The sequence below is a fragment of the Podarcis vaucheri genome (assembly GCF_965113315.1).
Source record: "Podarcis vaucheri genome assembly, chromosome: 4".
Lineage (NCBI taxonomy): Eukaryota > Metazoa > Chordata > Lepidosauria > Squamata > Lacertidae > Podarcis > Podarcis vaucheri.
The window spans coordinates 51,296,216-51,316,978 of NC_138762.1; the positions used below are offsets into that span (position 1 = coordinate 51,296,216).

A 20,763-nucleotide genomic window follows, 5' to 3' on the forward strand; every position below is an offset into this window, starting at 1 on the left:
CGACTTCCGGGTTGGCGTGATCTGGAAATGGCGGATTCCCTCCGAGCTCCGGAGGGAATCGGCTCAACTGAGGACGGGTCTTTGCCGCGCCGGCGACGCGGGGACCCTTAAAAACCGCAGGCGCGGAACCCTGCGGACTGAAGACTCAGCGGGTGCCTTAAGCGCCCCCCCGATTCACGAAGAGCCTTTTTAAAGGCTGCGGAGAGGATACGGGGGGTGGCGTGGCACTGAGAGTCGATCGCTACCTCGGTTGAGCAAAGCCGCGAGCCATGACTGGAGAGCGCTGACTTCCTTCCTTGAAATTTGGACTGAAAAGAACAACCCGTGAGTAAGACGGAATTTGGTTTTAAGAACATTATCCTGTGAATTGGAGACGACCGGGGGTGTGCTAAAAGGAAGTCCGCACCCCCCCTTTGCAGACGATCCAAAGCAACGACATAAGAACTAAGCTGGAGAGCCTACCCTTTGAGGGGTGAGTTAAAAAGACATTAACTTCCAAGATTTGGTAAAAAGAATTTTGAGCTGGAGAGTGGAGTTTTGGAAGCTTTCTTTCTGCTGTAAACAACCCCCCCTCCTGGGCTCGGGAGCGTCCTGTTTTGGAGCTTGTGCAGGAGGTGCAGTGTTTGACAGCTGTCAAAGCTGCCAAACAGACAGTTTAGAGTGGAAGAATTCTTATTTAAGATCCCTCTGGACCAAAAAGTTACAATTGAACTAAAATTGTTGGAAACAAAGTAAAAACAACAAGTTAGAGGATTGTTGGGAAAAAAAAAAGAATACCAAGTAACCAGATTCCCTCTAGGGGGAATTCTGTGAAATTACAATGGCTGTGGATGGAAAGTTACTAGTGGAAATCGAAAGGACGTTTTATTTGGTGGGAATCTTACAAGAACAGAGTCTGGCTATGAATAAACAACTTATGACCTTGACTTCTGGAACAAGCAGCTCTGTTGAATGTAATGAGGACCTGAATGAGAAAGTATCCACAGCTGCATCGGAAATGACATCTAAAGAAATGGAAGAGTCTAAACAAGAAAAAGAGAAAGTAAAGTTGGAAAGTACCGACCAGGAATTGATATCTGTGGGAAACAGGCAAGGAAACTTTTGAAGTAAATTTACCACCAACCTGCGAAAGAAGCAAAAGATGAAAGTGGAGGTCCTGGGAATTTATGGAATACAGGAACTGAAAATAAAGAAATATAATTGGGGCCTTCACTGTAACTCTGACTTTGATTTTGAAGATGCAGGTTTCGCGGAAGTTTACCAGCAGCTGTTTCCAAATACCCTTATGGGAAGAGACTATGGGTTGATGGTGATAGAACTCTTTCGAGATTCGACGACCGACAAAGAGGATTATCAACAAGACCGGCGGAGAGGGACTGAAAGAGACTTGAAAGCCTCGGACGTGAGGAACCCAGGCTAAGAACTATTATTTTGGACATGCACTTGGAAGGGACGAAAACCGGGGATGGGAGGGAGGGAAGAATGTTTTTTTAAAAACACTCAAGACAATGGGGTTTAGTTAAATATGATCTTTATCTAAGATAAAATGGGAAATCGATGGAAGCGAACTTGGTCCAACTTAGAAAAAATCTTTCTTTCTTTCTTTTTTTATAAAAGGCGTAATATTAAGATGGTCAAAATGAGAAATACCAACGTGCTGACATAATTTTGGGAATTGGGATGCAAGAGAGGGGGTGGGGGGAAGTCAGGGAACAGGGTTAGGAAAATAAGATCTTCTGAAATTATATATGTTTTTGTCTTTTGTCTTTTTGTGTGTTTATGTGTTTATAAAAAAGGTGAAAAAAGCAATAATTTTTTTTTTAAAAAAAAAATAAGATAAGAGGCAGTGTCTTCTTTAACAGGAGCTAACATTAGATATGCAGCACACAGAATACTGGATGTGGGGAAGAGCACTATGTGTTGTGTCCATTAAATACTTCTATTTTGTTTTCTTTAAAACATTTTTAAATCCTGCCATTCGCCAGAAAATGCCTTAGTCAACAAGAATGCAACCACAGTAAAACTATTAAAAATGGATGGTGTAGTGCCACAACACTGATAAGTAAATGTTAAATGGTGCGGGAAGAGGAAATGCCACAGAGTAGAATATATTGCAGACCCTTGGAAGAAATGCAAAATGGAATGTGAAATTGCAAGCAGACGGGGCATGTGTGTCCTAAAACTTCCCTGGGTGAGTAGGGACTGCAGAGGATCTTGCATCTTATCCCCAGGGCAGTCAGCCCCATTCACTTGTTGCTGTGGCTCTGACCCTGACTTGAAAGTTGAAGAGGGCTCATAAGTCAAGTGATTAACATCTACAGCCCCTCAACTTTAGTGTTTCTTGTGTGCTTTCTCCAGGTTGCCAATTGCCATTCATCAAGGCAAAGCCATGACTTACGAATACTTTTTGTATTTGTACCTGCACTGCTCTCAGGTGTAACTGCACACTCCTTAGTGTCTTAAGCTTAATAAATAAAAGATGGTATGCTTTAAGGAGGGAGAACTTTAGCCATGCACTAGGTTGTACATACTATGCTGAGTGCCAAGTTCAAGTCTCAGTTATCCGATTCTATTTGATTTTGAACATTCATTTGCTTGAGGAAATGTCTCTGAATTTAGGTATTATTGCTTTGGAATATAAAGTAGGGATAAGTATGTCTTACTTCTTCAGTGTCTAAAAAACAGAATAAGCACTTGAATTCTTGTAAGCTTATAAATAGAAGTAGATTATTTAGTATAAGCTATAAACATTTACTCATGCTTTTCCCTTGAAAGCTAAACACATCACCTTTTTAAAAAATCAACAGGCTACAAAGCTGAGAACACTTAAGTATTGTGATGTGATTTAAGGCTGTGCATGAAAGGTCTGCATGGCATGAGTACTAAATTGTTATTAGAATTCTGTTTCATTGAAACGGGTCATAGATTAGATTTTACACGTTTCAGTTTCATGTACTCCAAATGTTGTGCTTCCCACCATTCAGGGACAGTACATATGATGGTAGATGACTACTGTATCAGTTTTTAGCAACAGGCCTCCACACATCCAGCAAGAAAAAGCAACAACCCTGTTTCTCTCCATCATACTGAGAGAAAGTAAGCCTCAAAACTTTAGTCTGTTAACCTCATAATGGTGTGTACAGAAACAGTCTAGCACACATGGGACATCTTTATCTCTGATAAGAGTTGCTTGGTCCAGTTCCTAGGACAGGGGCAGGAAACCTTTTTATTATCTCACGGGTAATCTGTCAGATGCTGCATACCAATGGGCAATGGGGCCAGAGGCAAAGGGACAGAATGCAAAAGGGGTGAAATCAGAGCCAAAGGTTGCTGCCCTTTCTTCTACTACTACTTCTTCACCATTTCCTCTTTGCCACCTGTGCCCTAATGAAACTACTGTAGACAAAGGGTATTACTGCTTCTCAACATCAGAAATTCACTTTATATCACCCTCTTCAGATGTGTATTTGCAACTACTGCTTTCAAAAGCATTTACTATGCTTTTATATTCAGAACCTTGCTTTGCTTTCTGTACTGTGGCTGCTTAATTTGGCCATTAATCTTTGGTGTCAATATTTCTCTGAAAACTGAAATATACTATAGTTACTGAATTTTCCTTTTTTAAAAAAAATCATGGGAGTAATTTTTATAAGAGGTTGTTTAAGCATGACCTCTTCTGCCTGAATCTATGAGTCTGTCATAAATCAAACCACAAGTGTGTGTGTGTGTGTGCGCGCGCGCACAGGTATTTATGATTACTCATTAGATGTTTCAGTAGCTCTCTCTAAAGGGGCAAATCAACATGAACCAGTGGCACATATTAGTAAAGTTAAATTGCTTCTGAAGCTGCTACTGCACATAACAAGATGTTACTGTACAATAGTTTGCCACCTGAACCCACTGACCTACATTTTTTTTGTGGGAGCAAAAATATCAGGAAGGAGCAAACAAGACCATTATCTCTATGCTTGGCTCTATAAGATTTGACCTTTGACCTTTTATATTGTTCTACATTCTGATGTAAGACATAGGAGAAAAATGTAACAAATTGGGAATGATTTCTTTTAAATAATTTATCATTAAAATACAGTACCATTACACAAAAATAATGGCATCCAAACTTTTAAAATTGTTATTTTTTAGTATTATTGCTTCTTGCTTCATACCCGCATGAGAACATACCTGAGATGAGCAAATATATTTTTATGACATAATCATCAGAAGGTTATGCAAAATATTTGTATAAAATTATTTTAAAATTACATTTCCACTACATCAAATGTAAGGCTGGAGACTTGAGGGAAATTTTAGAAGTTAGTAGGAATTTGAACAGTTTATTGATGGGTTGAAACATTACAGTGCCTGCTGTGGCTGTAGAGATCAATATAGGAGATAGATGTTTTATTGCAGCTGGGAGAGATGAAGGCATTTAGTTGTGCTACTGCAGTTGCACAATGACATTTCTTCTCTCTGCACTCCTCCCAGCAGTCATTCCTCCTCTGGTCACTGCTATGGATGCATGACCTGACTGTCATCTGCAAGTGATTGGATGTTAGCATCACATTCTCCCGTACCTTTCTGGAGAGTTGAGATACTGCTATAGCTGTCTTGCTGATATGTTTGTCCAGCTCAGTATCAGTAGAGAGGTCACTGTATGTCGTGGAGCCCAGGTAGACAAAATTGTCTAAAACCTCAAGTATGTGGTCATCAATGCCGCAAAACAAACCTATCTAGACTTACAAAGAATGTCCAAGGTCAGAGAACTTTGTGCTGGAGCCAGACGTTCAAAAGTAGGGATAAGGAACCTTTGGTTTTCCAGATGTTGTTGGACCCCAACTCCCAACAGTCCCAGCCAGCATGGTCAGGGTGATCGGAGATGTAGTCAAAAACATTGAGAGTGCGAGTTTTAGGAAGGCTGGGTTATCCAGACTTCTACGTTGGTTTCCTTATATTTGGGCTGTTAATTCGGTTCTGCTTGGCAAACATCCAAATCAGGCATTGATAATACTTGTGGTTTCTCCTAGTCCAAGAGTAGATTTCTCTAGGTCCAACTGTAGCTTGCATTTTTACATATTTTTTTTGTATAGGAGGGAGAGAAATCAATTACTTGTCATTCCTGTTCTCATGCTTCTTGTCACATTATAATATGTTGTGTGATGTGTATCATATGAAGTTGCCTCCTGTTTGGTGTGATGTGTATCATATGAAGTTGTATATGCATCAGTTTCCTACTTTTGGATATTACATAAGAATAATGCAACATTTTATTTTTCCCTTCTCCCTACCCAAAGCTATCCTTTCGGTGAACCAGTCAGACTAGTTTAGGAAAGAATGTGAGCCTGCAAAATAGTCATTTTTCATGAATTTTTCATTTCTTCATGAAGAGGGAATTACTGAATAAGTCAAAAAGTAGTTTTCTCCCTGCTGTTTTATGTTTCATTATGACATTGCAATGCTTCCTTTTCCTATCTTGAAATACTCTAGCTGTGAAATCTAAAGTAAAATTAGCATGCCTGAAATTGTGCTTGTCTGTTAAAGAGCGTGTCTCTTGTGTGATTCACAAGATAACTTTGCAAGAATCCCAGACAGAAAAACAACACTCATTGGTGCTTTGCTAGAATGTGTTTTGAAGTACACACTTAATCAATAAAGAAATTTAGAATTGTTATTTTAAACATACTATAAATGTGTAAATCTTTTAATAAGTTCATTACTAGTATAGATTCAGTATGAAGTATTGAAGCAAATAACCAAGACTGAATTCTTGCCAGCCTTTTAACAGTAATGATTGGCTGTAGATAACCTGACTCCATCCTGCATTTGCTAAAATTACTGGGCTGAATCCAGGCATGCTCTTCCATAAATAGTAAGAGCTTCTTCCATTTGTGGAACAGAACAGACTTCTATCCAGTGGAGAACCTCATGATTTGATGGCTAAATAACGAGGAAGATGCAGAGGTTGAACTGAACTAGGATCACAAGGCTGAAACACAACTATTCCCCTTCCTGTACATCCATGAAAAGTGTATGAATTAAAGACCAGATTGACATAGTTAACAACACAGCAGACCATCCAGTGACACCACCCATTTATTCAGTACAGAGTAGATGGAGAAAACCCCAAAACAAGGTAGATTACCCCAAAATGCCTGCTTGTCCCCTAAGCCAGAGGTTTTCAAACTTTGTAGGTTCACGGCTCCCTTGACCAACTACATTCTTTCTACGGCACCCCTGGAGGACTCAGGAACCCAGCTCTGTCACCCCTTGCCTGCAGAGCTAGCACCCTCTCACCTCTTTTCGAACACGGTCCCTTGTGGAGGGTTCCCTCAGCCTCCTCTCCTCTCCCCTCTCCTTGGGAGTCCTCTGGGCAGCCACAGCTGCTGCCCCTGGTCTCTGAGCTGCCCCCATGCCCCAAAGAGAGATGCCTCCTCACACTGCCCCACAGGGGCCTGGGAAGCACCCCCTGGCCAGATCCAGAGGCACCATTCACCTGGGAAGCTTGTTGTTGTTGTTTAGTCGTGTCCGAGGCTAATGCATCAAACAGCTGTGCAAGCCTTTGGGAGGCAGAGCCACAAGAGGGTATCAGAGGAAGGGAGGGAAGGAAGGAAAGAGGAACAGAGGCCATTGTTGCCTGTGGAACCTCTGATCATCATTCAAGGCACCCCAGGGTGCCACAGCACACTGGTTGAAAACCACTGAAAGTAACCAGGAAGTCACACTGAGACAGGGAGGAAGAGCAGGTACTGGGAAGAAGAGGGCAGGGGAAGGCTGACTAGCCATTAAATAGGGCTTTGACCCAGCCTCCTGTGCCACACAATGCATGTGTGAGGATGCAGAGCATCCCAGGGGAGTGTGCCTCATCAGGTGGCAGGCTGCAAATGTGCCCTGCTGGCTAGCACCAGGGTTGAACGGGTCGTGATGGAGGAGGAAGGGGAGATATGTTTTGCCAGTTCCTCTTCACTGCTAGCCCACAAACTCTCCTCCCATACTGTTCCAGATGGACCCCCAACTTTGGAGCAGCTTTTCATGGAACACAGGAGCGGGTAGGAAAGTGCAAAACCCATGCATAGGAAGTTGGCTCCACTCTATTGTATTATATATGGCCGTTCCTCCACCAACTCAAATAACTGTCATCAGACAGTTGCCATTACAACAAAGTGTAGCAGAGTGAACAGAAGCAGGACCACTCTATCTGCTCAGCTAAAAGTCAGCAACATTTAAGCAGAGGCTTGACAACCATATGTCAGGAGTGCTCTGATGGTGTTTCCTGCTTGGCAGGGGGTTGGACTCGATGGCCCTTGTGGTCTCTTCCAACTCTATGATTCTATGATTCTATGATTTATTTATTTGTTTATAAGAATATTTATAAAGTGCCCACTCATATAACATAACAAGGAGGTATATAGCAACATGTACAAATACAGCAAAACATAATATATGTAAAAAATAAATAAATATCAAAATAAGCATAAACGTGACTTGCATATTTTGAAGGGGGGAAATGTAGGCAATTATATAGACCTGTCAACATAAAATGGTATTTAACACACATCTGAAATTAGCAGCAGAATGCCTGACTCATCTCTGCGGATCTTCCTGAAATGTTTTCCAAAACTGTTCTTTGCTGCAAGCACTTTGTGACCAAAGATTAGCTCCCCAGTTCGCCTTTTTCCTTCTCTGTCATAGTGCCTATTCCTTTTGTGTTACAACTTTTAGATTTTAACTGTAAGGAAAGGAAATGTCTTATTATTGACATTTTTAAAGCCACTGGGAGCCTTTTTGGTGTTCAAATAAATAAATGAAAATGAAATCTTTATATCCAGTGTAGCAATATAACTCTATTTTGACAAAATTGGTTAAATCTGAATTGGTTAAATATTGGTTACATAAGACAATTGTTGTTGAACTTAATGAGACCTCACCAGTGCATGCCCATAAATAAGCTAAATTGTGCTGTTGAATTAAGTTGTAGTACTTAGAATGAAATGTCCATTAGGTTAAAATTCTGTATGTTTCTATACCGATTATGGTTTAGATTGTAAACAAGCATTGTTTCTTATTCAGATTTATTAATATACCTTAAAATACACCAACTGCCTTTAACTGGAAATAAAAACAGCAAATATAAGGGAGAGCACTGAATGTTTAGTGCAAATATAATAAGTCATTACCTAGGAAATTAAATTTATTGGATCAGTTGAATTGAATTAGTAAAGTTTCCAGTCTTGCAGGCTCCATACAATAGCTTTTGAAGGCATTTTTGACATTTTTTACTCCATGCAAAGATGAATATTTATTTCTGTGTCCATCAACCACAAAGTGCTACACAACTGATACAACAGAAGACCTTCTACCACAAGCTTGCAGTTAATTGGATTTTGCTTCAGAAAATAAGCTTCAGTTTCCAATCAGTAATGAATGATGATTGTAGGCAAATGCGTTCCAGCTTTTTCGCACCTTTGCCTACCATCCAAGATCCATTGCTGTATACTCTCAACAATTATACCTTATTGCATTGATGATCTGTCAGTCTCACAGTTTAACATTAATTTCCTAGTCTGCTTCTGTCTTCTCAGATTTTTCCCCTTCTCAATTTATTGTCAGCTATCCATAAATGTCCTGCTAATCTGAGTGCAAAACAAACCACACCAAGAAAAATCCTTACTATGCAGTCCTGTGCTCAGGAACAAGTTATACTGAGTACAGCAGAGCTTGTTCCTATGTAAGCAGGTATAGAATTGCAGCCTTCTTTCATTCTTAAATTCTAGCAATGTGATACTGTTTAAAGTACAGCTATTTCTTTAGCTTCATCAAAAGTTTACTAAGACAGCATTGGGTGGTCTATCAGAAAAGAACAAATATATTTACAGGCATAAGTAACTGCACTAGGAAAATAGCTGAAAATTGTCTAATTTCTCACTTTGCCTAAAAGAAAGAAAAGATTTCTTTGTAACTGAAATTGCATATTTTTCAGACAATGGGTCCAACAAAAGCATTCCTATGCCTACTTTGAATGGAAGCTGTTATTTATCTCAGTACACTTAAGAGTCATAATATTGTAGTGCTTTTCCCAGTAATGACTTCGAAAGAAAAGTTTGCAAAGGCAATCTCATACTCTATTTATTCATGTAAAAGGCATTACAGTGCAGACATGAGAAGATTACATTTCTGTAGCTTCAGTCCCCATGGGATTTGGTGGCACATTAGCTGTTCTCCATCATCAAATACTTCAGTGAGCAGAATGAAATCAGGTGTCACTCTGATGTGATTTGGCATTTTCATAAATGATTTGTTTGTTTTCCTTTCTAAATTGGATTGTGTCACTTTATAGGTTAAACCAGAGTGGTAATAATAACTTCTCACTATACAGCAGATATGAGAAAATTGTGTTTTGTTTCTTTTTCTTTCTTTTAAAAAACCTCTCTTTTCTCTAGAGCCCAATTGTTTATTTGTTCCTAGGACCTACTGGGTTTCACATTATTGTGTGATACCTGCAAACATCCTTCAGCTAACAGATGATTGATATACTATGTTTGGGGAAAGGTGGGGAGACGGGCCTTCATTTTGGAAGAATCCATGAAGTTTATTCAGAAAGAAGTCTCCTTTGCTAGATTAACTCTTTCTTTTTAAAAAATAATTATAGGTGGGAAAACCCACACGTTTTATTAAGATTACTGTATATTACAATTAGTCTTGCTTCAGTATATGATTGATTTACTTCTTTGTTATTTGGGGGGTTTATAGCTGCCCTTCACCCCAAAGCAAAAAGGAAAAAGCAAAAGGAAGGAGTGTCAGTGACAGATTGGAAGAGGTTTTGGATCTAGTAAATGCGAAGTCTGGCCATTCCCTTAACACTCCTATCCTCATCCCCCACTACAGCCCTTTGGACAGGGGGAAAGTATGCTCTGAGGCTAGCATATTTTTTCTTTCCAGCCATTCCATCACCTTCTGGATAGCTAAGTTGGTTAGAGCATGGTGATGATAACACCAAGGTTGCAGCTTTGATCCCCATATGGGACAGCTGCAGTTGGAGTAGATGAGCCTTGTGGTCCTTTACAACTCTGCAGTTCTATGATTCTTCCCTGTCCTGGTCTAGGCAAGACTGTCTGGGTTTGGGATTACTCTATCTCTCTCTTTCTCTCTTTCTCTCCAAACCTCTTCTAATTGTCACCTGTTGCTATCTCTAACTCCACGTGGGGTATAAACAACAAATTATTATTATTATTATTATTATTATTATTATTATTATTCCACCACACTCTGCCATTGCCAACCATTATTTTGTTACACAGCTTCTTAGGGTGATTTTCATTACTGTTCTTGAAATAAAGGAGATGCTATAAAATATTTACAGACACACATACAATTTTGGTAATGTGAAGCAGTTGAAATGTGATGAATATTTCTTACCTCATTCACAACTTTCACCATAACCAATTGATCAAAACATTCACATCCATGTTTTCTCACTTATCACTTTTCACATGAATAGCAATCCTCCTTTCTTTTGTATGGATCTGATAAATCATGGTAGACTGAATTTCAAAAATCCTGAGTGTGATATAATTTATACATTTTTTCAAAAAAAAGCATTTTATACTGTTGCTTTTATTGTAGCATGCTCTGCTAGAAAATATTTTTTTCCAGAGGCTTTATTTTTCTTGTCAAAATTGACTAAAGATGCTTACCAATTTACATTTAAATCACATATTGATAAATCCCCTTGAAGCGCAAGTTTGATGTTTGTGACTATCTGCTATCATTTATAATGCAGCACAATTATTAGACACTAGGTTTCACTGCATGCAAAATGGAAACAAGCTGATCAGCATGACAAAAACAATACAGCTATTCAGATATGCTTGTGTCATAACGAGGGCTGGCTGCACTATGTACCAAAGGAATCCAAATTTATTCCAAGGAAGCTCAAAGTATTGTGTTTTAGAATGAATTATGTATATCAAGTACATTTGCATGGTGTTACTCACTTTGCAAATATATTCTTTCTCCATTACAAGTTCAGAAATTTAGAACAGCTGAGCTTCATATTTGTATGTGTTCAAGGATTAGAATGACAGAAGATAAAAAGAGCAGGGGAAATAGATGGCAGGGCATTTGGAGATAAGGTTACATAAAAGGGTTGTAGAAGCAGGGCTGCAAGGAATAGTAATTGTTAGGAAGGAACATGGAGCTGTGCATGACTATTAGTCTCTCTCCAGCCCATAATCAATGGTTCTGAGCCTTCCGATAGCACGTCAATACATTCTCACAGCATTGTTTGTGACGTTGGGGAAATCTGTGCTCTGCGATATAATGTATGAAAATGGGAGGTTATAAAAATGTTAGTCATCATCATCATCAAACCTTTTATTGGCATCACGTACAAACATCCAAAACAAATCAATACAGAATTACCACTTCCCCAGTGGCACAAAACATTTGCTAAAAGAAAGGAGGCAGAGCAGTCTATTGTCACAGGAAGAAAAAAAGTTAGTCAATATCTTAGTAGAAGTTATCATTTCCTAATGGGCCTAAAACTCAGACAAAATCAACATTAAGCATCTGTTTTTCTGTTCAGCCATGCCAAACAGCCTTGCACCACGCTGCTGTGTTCAAGAAGCAATGTATGACCTTAAGCCTCTCTGAATCCTGGTGCTATTTCTCAGCAGCAATTTGCATGAAGGAAGTGGTTGAAATAAGTGGTAGCACTTATGCAAATTGTCATAGGGAAATTGTGTTTGTATTCCAGGTCAGACATTATTTTGTATTCTTTTTTGAGTTCAAAACACTCAAACGTAACACTGCAAGTGCTGTAATGTGTGCCAGCAGCCGCAAGGGGGAGTTTCTGCTTGTTTGTTTTTTTTCCATTTGTCCCTTCTAGAATTCTGGAGGTTCAGTAGAATACGGTTGTTGAGATTGCCCTAAATTAATATATTTTTTTCTGTTACTGAAAAAGACTCTGTATTCCTGAGTTAAAAATATTACAGTATGCCTGGTGCCCATAGTATTGTATGAAAGCTTCACATTGACATTGACCATTATGAACTCATTTTCTAATCTATTGATTTATTGATATTTGTTTGCCCCACACATGGAATGAAGAATTGATAGTAAATGTTTTGGTAGAAAGAAAACTCTCACAAGTCGTGAAACAAATGCAGGTAGGTAAAACCTAGACATTGGCAAATCTCCCTGTCTGCATTTAGGGACAAACCTCCACAGATAAATTCCCTGGCATTACTAGAAAGAAAAAGGCATCTTTCCATAAAGGGAAGCCATGAATGAGTTACCAGCAGCTGCCTCTGCCACCCAGTATTGAAGGTGGCAGTGTGAGGTGCGGGGGCTGCAGACAGTATGGAGAACCAAATAAAATCACCTCTTTTCCTGTTCGACTAATGGTTGCCTCTACTAAATCAAAGATCCTTCCATCAGCAGGACATCTTTGCATACAAACCAGTATTTTATGGTGTTTTTCCTTCCTTTATTTAGTTTCTTTATTCAGCTGGGGATTAATAAAAAAAACTTTAATGATAGTGAAATGGCAATTAACATGTATTTGGAAAACATAAAGTATAAACTTTATATTAATTTCCTAAGATGCATCTCAAGCTTTTTTCTCTATACTGTACACACATCTTGTCAGCATAATCTGTATTATTTTGCTTCAGGTGGTTTCTTCAGAGAATAAATCATCGCAAAGACAAAGATAATACTTGATGATATAGCGCGGTTTATGAAATTTAATATCCTTGTTGGACTAAATCCCCTTTCCAGCATAAATTCCAGTATAAGGACGCTTCAGTAAAATTCAGCTCCTTAGACTTTTATTGATTTTCAAGTATCATCTTGGATTACATTAAATTATGAAATTCAGATTGCTCTAAGGGAAGTAGCATATGGAATTGATTTCCAAGTATGCATTCTAGCTGTTGTTAGTAATTGAATTGGATTGAAGTTGGGATTATAAATGGTCCAGATATATAAACAGGTTAATTTTGCCATTATATTTGGTGTGAAGACCTTCAACATTTCTTGTCTAATCTAAGAATTTAAATCAGGGCATGAAAGAAAAAGAGGGAGAAAGAAAGTGTGAAAGGAGAGAATAGAAAAATTGAAGGTGGACAGTTACAATACCCCTGTATAGGATTCGGCCATCCAGAAATTACACTAAAGGAACAATTCTGAGCATGTTCTGAGTCAGACACAAGTCCCACTTCAATTTTCTAGTGTGTGTAGAGTTGACCTCTGTGCATGTTTGATGGCCTCTATGTCTTATTTCTATTATTCACTCTACCCCTTTAAAAATATTTTGTGCTACCAGTAATGTGTCATTTCTTATCTGTAGAAAGCAGAAGAGATATTGTTTAATGATAATATTATTGTGGGAAGTTTTCTCATGTTTCAGTGTCTAATTTTGCAACAAGAAAATTTACATTACTAATGCAAGTTAAATATAGGTGTTTGGGTTTATACAAAAGGAGCTTAATGGAATTATGACTTGGATAAATCACTCCATTTCACCCTAACTCATATTGTAATTTGAAGCATTTGGTCTGGTGAGCAAAATGAAATAAGCTGTGTCCCTGTAGGCAAAATTCTGTGTAACAAAACCAAGAAAGCAATTATACATCATTATGTGGGCTTGACATTGCTGAGAAATCCCAATACCAAGCTGGTATAGAAATTGAACAGTGGAAGGTGGTAGTCCTCACACCACATCACACACACCCCAATTTAGACCTGAAGAGATTGTACATTTTGGAATCTCATAGAATAGAGTGGAAAAGTGGCTCAATATGAAGTATCTGCCTTTTTTCAACTGGTATTTAAAACTGGGTCACCCTTTCTGATTTATATTATTATCATTATTAATGTTAAAACCTAGACTACTAAACATTAAAATATCTAAGCAGTATACAGTTCAACACAGCACAAAATAAAACATAACATAAAACATGGCATGGAAAAAAAATCACAATGCAACATCAGTGGTACAGAAGTCCAACTTTAGAAGTCAGAAAAGTGCCAGGCACATTTATGTTGCCCCATCCCGTTCTAGCCTGTTGTCACAGTGGATACTCTAGATAAGTGTTTAGAATCAGCATATTGGTTAAAGAAGTACGAACTCACATCGATTTTAAACATCCCAAATAAAAATACATTTAGAACCCATTTATGGCTCAAAGCCTTCTAGAGTATGGTATAACTCACTTTGTTCTGGGACTGCTCATACTAACATGTCAACTATACCTTACATGACAACCTTTCAGGTGGGAAGAGATTTGAAAATCTACTGGCACCATGGACAATCTGCCTGAGATTCATGCAAACTACATATTGGATAATTTTTATTTGAGCTACCTTTGGGAAGGAATGAAACTTCACAGGAAGTGGCACTGTTAAGACAGGCTTTAGACACATACACTGTCAACTGGATTATGTAGCACAGTTGCTCAGTGCAGATGTGGTTGTAGTTATGAATAGTAAACAGAATGTATCACAATATATATTCAGTGGTCCTATATTGCTAAACATCCCTCCCCTGTAGAGGTCCCCAAAATGTTCAATATTTTAAATGATGTACAATTCCACTGTCCTTTTAAACATTATTTTGGGTGGTTCAATAGCAGAAGTTTCTGCTTTGTCAAATACTTTAAGAAACAATGCTTGCTTTTTAGCAATATCTCATAATCTGCCATTAAACGAGTATTAAATAGGTACCAACTCAGCATCCAACTGTTCCTGTAATCCCACTGAACGTCTGGGCATAATACAATTTAGATGCTGTTAAACACACTTCAGGTAATCAGCTCATGAACACTAATCCCAGTTAAATTAACATCCATGTTGTCTGCATTTTTTCTAATTCTATTAATTTGTAGATACTGTGGTGATAGAAACCTGGATGTGAGATGCTGCAGTCATTACATCCAACCAGAGGTAACTAGAGCTGCTGCAAAATCTGGCAAGCAGCCTTCACTCTAGCAAACAGCAGAGGCAGCACCAAAGAGTTGCCCAGAAGAGCCACTGACTCAGTATCAACAAGTGTGTTGTAGCTCCCAATGTTGCAAATCTGCCTCTACACCAGCAGCTATAACCACTATGATAGCCACTACTGTGCTGCTAGTAGAATCATTTGGAGGATTTGTATCCTTTTCAGTTTGATTTCTGATCTGCTTCAGGAATGGAAACAGCTTTTATCACCTTGGCAGACAATTTCATCTTTGCTTGCAACAGAGAGGTGGAGTGCATCGCTGTTGAATCTTACAGAGCTTAAAGTGGTTCTTGATGCCATCAACAATATTTCTGAGCTACCTGGATGAGTTTGTTAATGGATGTAGCATTTTATGTTGGTTCTGATCATGCCTGGCAGGCAGGTCTAAGAAGGTGATATTGAAAAACTAATCTGCAGCCCATGGCCTTTGAATTCTGGAATTCATTAGGAATCCATCTTGTCACTGTGTTGTTCAGCTGTTACATAAAACTGCTTTGTGAAGTGTAGTGGAAACCCTGAACCGGTGTCTGAGATGTAGGCTAACAAGCTGAAGCTTTACCCAGACAAGATGGAAATCCTGTTAGTAGAAAGGATTCCTGACCCAGGACATGTGTGTGACCTGCCCTGAATGGGATTATATTCCTCTCACAATAGCAAATAAGTAGTTTGGAGTGTTTCTGAACTCAGTTTTGTTCCTGAATAGGCAGGTAGAAGTCATAACTAGCAGCACTTTTTCTCAGCTTCATCTAGTATGTCCCTTCTCATTCCTGAGGAAAGGCTGGACTTGCATACTCTGGTTACTTCCAGTCTAGAGCTCTGAGTAGGGCTGCCTGTGAAAAATGTCCAGAAACTGTAACTGGTACAAAATGCAGAAGGTAGCTATTGACCAGATCCCACTAGTTTTAAGTCTCTGCCCCCACCCCAAAATTAAATATGGGTTGGATGCAGGTGAGAGGCAAATTGAAATCAATGGTATTGGTTTGAGTGATTCTATCCTAAACATGACTAATCCTGGAATCATCCCATTGATCTTGTCAAGATCCTGGGCATTCTATTATTGATGTGGAAGAAAATAATTGACCAAACTGCAGGAGGCAGTGGAAGACAGGAGTGCCTGGCGTGCTCTGGTCCATGGGGTCACGAAGAGTTGGAAACGACTAAACAACACAAGGACCAAGATAGAAGTTTTGTTAAACATATATATGCCACCAAGCAACCACATGTCTAATTCCTCTTCCCCTTCCCCCGCTAATGGAATTTGCCTCATATAATGTCATGATCTATGTTTTCCCTTTCACACTGTCAGAAAACAATGCAGTGGAGTTGGGGTGGAAAAACACAGGACATCATTAGATCTAATAATAATAATAATAATAATAATAATAATAATAATAATAATAATAATAATTTTATTTATATCCCGCCCTCCCCAGCCGAAGCCGGGCTCAGGGCAGCTAACAACAATAAAACAGTACAAAAGTACAGCATAAACAACATTCTAAAATCATTCATTATAAAATTAATTAATTCAAGCCACTGGCAACCATTGGGCCAGAGCTCCGTGAAGATTGCCGAGGCAGGGAGTCAGGCTGTGCCCTGGCCAAAGGCCTGGTGGAACAGCTCTGTCTTGCAGGCCCTGCGGAAAGATGTCAAGTCCCGCAGGGCCCTGGTCTCTTGTGACAGAGTGTTCCACCAGATCGGAGCCACAGCCGAAAAAGCCCTGGCTCTAGTTGAGGCCAGCCTAACTTCTCTGTGGCCTGGGACCTTCAAGATGTTTTTATTTGAAGACCATTAAGTTTCTCTGTGGGGCGTACCAGGAGAGGCGGTTCCGTAGGTACGAGGGTCCTAGGCCTTATAGGGCTTTAAAGGTTAAAACAGCACCTTAAATCTGATCCTGTACTCCACCGGGAGCCAGTGCAGCTGGTATAGCACCGGGTGAATGTGATCTCGCAGCAAAGACCTCGTAAGGAGTCTCGCTGCAGCATTCTGCACCTGCTGGAGTTTCTGGGTCAGTCTCAAGGGCAGCCCCACGTAGAGCGAGTTACAATAATCCAGTCTGGAGGTGACCATCGCGTGGATCACAGTGGCTAGGTCAGGGCGAGAGAGGTAAGGAGCCAACTGCGTAGCTTGGCGGAGATGGAAAAATGCCGCCTTTGTTATAGCTACAATCTGCGCCTCCATGGAAAGGGAGGTGTCGAAGATTACACCCAAACTCTTAACGGATGGTGCTGGCACTAATTGCGCCCCCGCAAGAGATGGGAGTTGCCCCCCAATCCCATATCGCCCCGTCCCAGCCACAGGACCTCTGTCTTCGAAGGATTTAGCTTCAACCGGCTCCCACGTAACCATCCAGCCACAGCTTCCAAACATCTGGTCAGTGTGTCTGGGGCCAAGTCAGGATGGCCATCCATCAACAGATAGAGTTGGGTGTCATCGGCATACTGATGGCAACCCAGCCCAAAACTCCGAACAAGCTGGGCGAGGGGGCGCATAAAGATGTTGAAAAGCATCGGGGAGAGTATCGCACCCTGAGGTACTCCACACACCAAGGAGTGGCGCGATGACAATTCCCCCCCAAGTGCCACCCTCTGTCCCCGACCAGAGAGAAACGAGCGCAGCCGTTGAAGGACTGTGCCCTGGATCCCCATGTCGGCAAGGCGGTGTTCCAGAAGTTCGTGATCGACCATCTCGAAAGCTGCTGACAGATCTAGAAGAATCAGCAGCCCCGACCCGCCTCGATCCAGCTGTCTACAAAGATCATCTGTTAGGGCAACCAGAGCCGTCTCGGTCCCATGACCAGCGCGGAAGCCGGACTGGAATGGATCCAGAGCCGATGTTTCATCCAGAAACCCACCAAACTGTTCAGCAACCGCTCTCTCAATCACCTTACCCAGGAATGGAAGGTTCGAAACCGGGTGGTAATTGGATAGATCTAAAGGATCTAATGATATTTACTTTAAGAGCGGGCGCACCACTGCCTCCTTCAGTTCCCCTGGGAATGTCCCCGTGCCAAGGGACAAATTGATGATATCCCCCAGGAGGGCCCGCACCTCGTCTGGACACGCTCTAATAAGCCAAGACGGGCATGGGTCGAGAGGACAGGTGGTGGGCTTTCCAGCTCGGAGGAGTCTGTCCACATCGGCTGGGGATATCCAGTCAAAGTGGTCCAATACTGGACCCGAGGACAGTCGAGGGGCCTCCAGTTCCTTTATTGTATCCAAATTGGCAGGGAGGTCATGGAGGAGCAACAAGACCTTCTCCGCAAAAAGCTCGCAAATGCCTCACAGCTGTGTGTCAAATTGTTATTTAAATTTGGCTGTCCCTCAAGGGACGTTAAAGACCTGATTATACTAAATAATTGCGCTGGGCGAGAGCTAGCGGATGCAATGGAGGCCGAGAAGTATGAATTCTTAGCAGCCTTCACCGCCATCTCGTAGGTTTTCATAAAAGCCCTATAAGATGTTCTTGAGGCTCCGTCATGGGCACCCCGCCATACTCTCTCTAGCCGTCTGAGGTCCCACTTCATTTTCCGGAGCTCCTCGGTAAACCAGGGAGCCTGGTTTCTGCGGGGTCGCAGAGGGCGCTTAGGTGCGATCTCATCGATGGCTGCCAGGAGCTGGGTATTCCAGCCCTCAACAAGCTCAGTCAATGAGTCGCCAGGGGGAGCAAGGTCCCGCAAGGCTTGGCGGAATTTATCAGGGTCCATCAGCCTCTGCGGGCGAGCCCAAATCGGCTCGCCACCTAAGCAGGGTGGGGGTGGAAAGTCAACCCTGGCTTTCAGAGCGTAGTGATCAGACCATGGCACCTTCATCGAAGGAGACATGATCACATCTATACCTACGCCAAAGATTAAAACCAGCATGTGGCCTGCTTGATGTGCGGGGCCCGAAACAAACTGGGAGAGCCCTAGTGTCGCCATGGAAGACACCAGGTCCAGAGCCTGTGAGGAGGGAGTGGCATCAGCATGGATGTTAAAGTCCCCCAATACCAATAGGTTAGGGAACTCCAAGGCCCAGCCGGCCACCGCCTCCAATAGGCCTGACAGGGTGGCTGCTGGTGCGCTAGGTGGCCGGTACACCAGCCAGACAGCCAAGCTCTCCTCGCAGCCCCACACTAGGCCAACACATTCAATGCTGGGGATCGATGGCGATGGTAGAGCCCTGAAAGGACAATCTTCCCGGATTAATAATGCCACCCCTCCCCCCCTCAGCCCATAGTCCGCGACTGGTGGAGGACGGAGAAACCTGGGGGCGCCATCTCTCGTAAGGTAACTGTTGCCCCTTTGCGCACCCAGGTCTCCGTCACACAAGCCAGGTCGACCCCCTGCGAGATGAAGAAATCTCGCAGGGTGGCGGTTTTATTGCCTATAGACCTGGCATTGCACAGCACCAGTGACGGAGGTGAGTAATCCTTGCTCACCCTACCCTCGTCCCTCGGGATGGGGCGCAGATTGGAAGGGGTACGAGCGTATCCATATCTCGGTCCCCTTCGTTTTATTTGGTGGGAAACACACTTGTACTTTCTTGTTTGGTCTTAAGTACAGTGGTGGTAGAGTGATGCTGAGCTTAAATTGCCTGTGAGCTGACTGAATTTCCACAACTGCTGCTTAGTGACAATACAGTTCCTTCTGAGATACTCAAGTAAAGCTTATATACTTGCACAGTTGATTCAGTTGTTCTTAGCTCTTGTCAAAGAAGCTGCTCCCCACTTGTGGCTGATTATTAAATATATTAATTTATAAGAGTTATGGGTACTTGAGAGCCAGTGTGGTGTAGTGGTTAAGAGCGGTAGTCTTGTAATCTGGTGAACCGGGTTTGCATCTCTGCTCCTCCACATGCAGCTGCACGGTGATCTTGGGCTAGTCACACTTCTTTGAAGTCTCTCAGCCCCACTCACCTCACAGAGTGTTTGTTGTGGGGGAGGAAGGGAAAGGAGAATGTTAGCCGCTTTGAGAGTCCTTCGGCTAGTGATAAAGCGGGATATCAAATCCAAACTCTTCTTCTGCAATGAAGCACCATCTGTAAATGTATGAATGTTACTCTTCACAGAAAGTTTTAGGCAGTTTAAAGTGTTTCTAGAATGCGAATTAGTATCCCTCACTGAGGAGCAGAAATTCAAGGTGTAAAAACTACTGATGTACGTTAAAAGTTTTAAAACTATTTGAGCATGAACACATTCCAGCCACTTAAATTTTCTTGGTAGGTTGATAGCTGCCTTAATTTCATGGCAGTCCTTGACAGCTGCCCATTGAGAAGTACCTTTTTCAAAAGAAATCTTTATCATTTATATTTGCCCTATCAGCAGTCAGCTGAGATGATGAGAGACTGACAGGTAAAAAGCAAAAACTTCATAGGATCAATATATTATTTCCTTCTTGTGAATCTGATGAGTTTTCAGATAGTGCCCCCTTCCTGAATGAATGATAATAGGGCAGATTATTCTGCTAGCCTGATCTGTAACTGCAGTGTCAACTTAAAATCAGATGTTTTTCCTTTCCTTTCCTTTCCTTTTATATGTCTCGCATGTATGACAGCTGTTAAATACTAATTACTGCCTGTGGTATTAAATTACAAAGAATTACAAATATAACATAATGTAGCCTGACACCTCATTATAGATTATTTGCTCCAGCAGGATGTGACAGAAATCAACAGGAAACTACCATTTGTTTGGAATATGTTGCCTAAAAGAAGGCTGGGTATGATTGGAGGGACCAACAGCATCTTTTTCTCTCTCTACCCAAATAATTCAAATCACATAATAAATAA

At 41.2% G+C, this 20,763-nt stretch overlaps 1 protein-coding gene across 3 annotated transcripts in view; it reads left to right on the forward strand.

Annotated features, from left to right (window-relative positions):
• NCAM2 (neural cell adhesion molecule 2) overlaps positions 1 to 20,763 on the forward strand; it is a 204,613-nt gene that overhangs the window by 29,846 nt on the left and 154,004 nt on the right. The gene's annotated exons all lie outside the window — the stretch shown is intronic.